Genomic DNA, 5,000 nt, shown 5'->3' on the forward strand with positions numbered 1-5,000 from the left:
TAATGAAAAATTATTTTAAATGATTGGATATGGAACACTTCAAAATCATTATTATTATTATTATTATTATTATTATTTTTATTATTATTATTATTATTATTGGTTAAGCTACTACCCCAGTTGAAAAAGCAAACTTCTATCTCACATAGGCACCAGCCGGGAAAGCAAACAAGTGCGGAAAAGAAACGGAAAAGTAAAGAATAATCTATAAAAACAGAATACATTAAGAATAATAACAAAATATTAACTGTAATACAACCTATTCAACAAAACAGCAGTTACACTAAGTTTTAATTTCAGAAATTCCACTTATTATTTGATTCGGTAGACCACTAGTAAAGGCAAAATACAAAAAGAGACAAAATCCTTATAGGTTTTTTTTTTTCACATAATCTTCCAGAGTTTTAGCCATAAAAAATACCCTTTAACGTGCTCCAGTGAAAATATGTTCCCATGACCTTAGAAAAAATCCTATATATATATATATATATATATATATATGTATATATATATATATATATATTTATATATATATATATGTATATATATACATATATATATATGTATATATACATACATACATATATATATATATATATATATTTATATATATACAGTATATATATATTTACAGTATATATATATATATATATATATATTTCCCATAATCTTCCAGAGTTTTATCCATAAGAATTACCCTTTAGTGGAGCTCCAGTGAAAATATGATCCCATGAACTTGAAAACTATTAGTCCACGAATATCTAATTTGTCTAATTACCAATCTCTTTCCTGAAACAAAAATATTGTACAGACCTATTCGATGGGAGACGCACAGCTGGTGGAGATTGGCCAGATGGTGAAGCTTGTGATATTTCCAGTACTCTGTGGCTCCAGGTAAGGGCGAGGAGTCAGGAGACTGGACCTGAGAGATACTGGGAGCGCTTGGGGTCACTGGAACCTGCAATAAATTGAAAAATTAAAAATTACTATCGTAACTCTGTCTGATGATTAGAATGTGAAACTGGTTTTCGTAACAGCTTGTAATTATTTCTTAAGTTCGTGAACATGAGTGTATTCTTACAATAAGGAATTTATCAAGGTTAAATGAGGTTTTGGAGTTTATTAAATAATGAGGATAGATAGCGAGGGTTAGGTAAAATTTACATACTTTTAACAGTCCAGTGCGTACTTTAGTTGCTGTAGTTATTCCATGAAATAAAGGTTTTATTGCATCTCTCTCTCTCTCTCTCTCTCTCTCTCTCTCTCTATAGCACACACACACACACACACACACACACACATATATATATATATATATATATGTGTGTGTGTGTGTGTGTGTATGTGCGTGTGTGTGTATGTATGTATATAAATTATATAATTTAAAACGTATACATACATACATATATAAATTTACCCGCAGATACATACATGTACACACACACACACACACACACATATATATATATATATATATATACATACATACAAATTATATATAATGCATATACATATGTATGTATGAATGTGAGTTTGCATGCATATGTCTGTTTTTGTTTGTTGGTGCATTCAAAATCATCCTCTAAGTACCATCACATACTCTACCTTATATAAACGAGTCTCTATATCTTAAAAACACATTAAACACTATACTCAATCTTTTTTAATGAGGCGCATTTACCCCGACTCGCAGTTATACCCTTTTAGCTTGGAATAGTTTCCTGCTAGCTGATTGGTTCGACAAGATAATTCTAACCAATCAGATAGCAGGAAACTTTTCCGAGCTTAAAGGACACCGCTGCGAGTCAGTGCAAATCCGCCTCGTTAAAAAGAATTGAGTAAATCTATTTACTTTTATAGATTTAAAGAAAGTAAACAACCACATACATTCATGTACATACTTCAATTCATGTACATACTTACATTCATGTACATACATTCATGTACATACTTACATTCATGTACATACATTCATGTACATACTTACATTCATGTACATTTCCAAAGCAGACGCGGGGAAGTTGTAAGGTACCAAGGGAGCAGTTGGCACGGCTGCCCCAGGCAGGACTCCCTTGTAGGGGGGTGGGGGATGGTGCATCTTGGCTGGAGCTGGAATGAAAAGAATTTTCAAAGTTTCTTTTTATAGTTTATTTATGGAAGGTTTATTTTAATGATGTTACTGTTCTTAGAATGCGTTATTTTAATTTTTTCATTAGTTCTCTTGTAGTTTATATATATGTATGCATATATATATACATATATATATAAATATATATATATATATATATATATATAATGTGTGCATATAAGCATGCATAAATATATATATATATATATAATATATATATATATATATATATATATTCATATATATATTCTTATATATATATATATATGCATATATATACAAATATAAATATGAATATATAAATATATATATATATATATAAATATATTCATATATATATTCTTATATATATATGCATATATATACAAATATAAATATATAATATATATATATATATATATATATAATGTGCGCATATAAGCATGCATGAATAAATAAATATATATATATATATATATGTATATATATATATATATATATATATTCATATATATATATATATTCTATATATATATATATATATATATGCATATATATACAAATATATATGTATATATACATATATATATATATATATATATGTGTGTGTGTGTGTGTGTATGTGTGTAAGGACACTTGTTTTAACATCAAGGCATATACCGTGACAGGAAGTAGCTTCAAAATAGCAAAAAAAAATAAGAGAGAAAAAAAAAGAAAAAACAAACACACACACATGTCACTACCACACTTTAACCGTTAAATCGTGAATCAACCGCTGTCCAGTACGTGTATAGACTTGGTCATGATCATTATAACAAAGTCCCGTATCATTCAATAATCGGTGATTCCGGAATGCTAGCAGTGACCAGAAAAGTCAGAGTGGTTGCTATTTTGTTAATATCTTCCCTCAAATACAGCGTAGCATTTCCATGGTGTATTTTATATTTTCGTGTGTAAATGTATGAGAGTAGAAGGCAAGAAGAGGTTGTCAAAAAGAAAGAAAAAAAAAATTAAAACTTACATATTTCTAGAAATCGCCCTGAGTCTGAGTCAAGTTTAGGTCAAAGTTTATTGTTAAATCGTTTCGTAGGTCTAGACTTATTACGAAAACTTATTATTATCATTATTATTATTATTATTATTATTATTATTATTAGCAAATCTATGACCCAAGTTGGAAAAGCAAGAAGTTATAAGCTCAAGGACTTTCAACAGGGAAAAATAGCCCAGTGAGGAAAGGACACAAGGAAATAAATAAACGATATAATATGTAATGAAAAATTAAAATAGAATATTTAAAAAAACATTAACAACATTAAAACAGATAATTCATATATAACTATAAAAAGACTTATGTCAGCCTGTTCAACATAGAATTTGCTGCAACTTTGAACTTTTGAAGTTCTACTGAATTTACATTTATGCGTAAATCAAAAAGTAAAATATAATTGAACGATTTTTGTTACCAGAATTCTATAAATCATTCTATATTATCTTTCATAAATTAGTTTATTATTGGACAGCTAATTTAGTTATATTTTTAGTTTATTTTTTCCTTTTTTTTTGCATACATCATGTATATACGAATTGTTTATTTATCATGAATACATTTAAAAACTATTATGCTTTCATATTAAAAACACTGAATTGTTCGAAATAAATCCAATGGAAATGCGTGGCTTAACAATTAATGAACGTAATTACTAATTACGAAATATTAATTACCCATTTTAATTGCAAACGTCACACCAAAAAAAGAAACTAGAGGGGCACTCAGTAGAGCGCAGACCTTGACCTTGACCTTTGACTTTAACATGTATTAATTGGGGTGGATTTTCATACACTCAAATATGAACCAAGTTTGAAGTCTCTGTGACAACGATGTCCAAAGTTATGGCTGATTACGTGAATTGGACGTTGTGCTTGACCGTGACCTTGACCTTTGACCTTGAACTTCCGAAATTTTCCCATTTTCAGCATTTTACATAACAGTTAATCCCTGCAAGTTTCATTACACTACGATTAAAATTTTGGCCAGGAAGCTGTTCACAAACAAACACACACGCACAAACAAACACAAACAATAGCGAAAACATAACCTCCTTCCAACTTCATTGACGGAAGTACCAACTGCTATAGGTCTCATACGATAGTATAAATCTTTCATTTTCTGTTGGTTATTGATATTGAAGACTTAAAAAACATCCGGGTAGGTTGGGGCAAATGAGCGTCCTATTGACTGTATTGGAAAATATCAGACATAACCTATTGAAGGATTGATTTCCAGTCCTTAGATGGCGTGACCAAGAGTTGTCGAAATATGCAAATAAATCTGAATAGCTTCTTGCAAGCACCAGTAGATCAAAACACAGAGATGATGAAGAATTGATAAATATATTTTAAAGAAAAACATTATTGATTTTAGAGTTTAGTAAAAGGGGTAATCATGTTTGGAAGGACTTTTTGACTATTCTATAATTCTTGATATCTTTCAATGTTGGAGCCCTTGGGCTTATAGCAACTTGCTTTTCCAACTAGGGTTCTAGCTTAGCTAGTAATAATAATAATAATAATAATAATAATAATAATAATCAGTGCAAGTACCAGTAGATAAAAACCTAGAGCTGATAAAGAATTAATAAGTATATTGTAAAGAAAAACATTATTGAGTTTGGAGTTTAGTAAAAGGGGTAATCATGTTTGAAGGGACTTTTTGACTATTCTATAATTCTTGATATTTTTCCCTGTTGGAGCCCTTAGGCTTATAGCCACTTGCTTCTCCAATTAGGGTTCTACTTTAGCTAGTAATAATAATAATAATAATAATAATAATAATAATAATAATAATAATAATAATAATAATAATAATATGAGAATTATGTAAGGTTTTCTT

At 28.9% G+C, this 5,000-nt stretch overlaps 1 protein-coding gene and 1 pseudogene across 1 annotated transcript in view; both read right to left on the bottom strand.

The window, feature by feature from the left end:
- LOC137657967 (uncharacterized) overlaps positions 1-2,104 on the bottom strand; it is a 15,898-nt pseudogene extending 13,794 nt beyond the window's left edge.
- The window catches only part of LOC137657613 (protein Star-like), a 213,702-nt gene that overhangs the window by 144,973 nt on the left and 63,729 nt on the right, over positions 1-5,000 (bottom strand). The gene's annotated exons all lie outside the window — the stretch shown is intronic.

Source organism: Palaemon carinicauda, chromosome 18 (assembly GCF_036898095.1).
Source record: "Palaemon carinicauda isolate YSFRI2023 chromosome 18, ASM3689809v2, whole genome shotgun sequence".
Classification (NCBI taxonomy): Eukaryota; Metazoa; Arthropoda; class Malacostraca; order Decapoda; family Palaemonidae; genus Palaemon; species Palaemon carinicauda.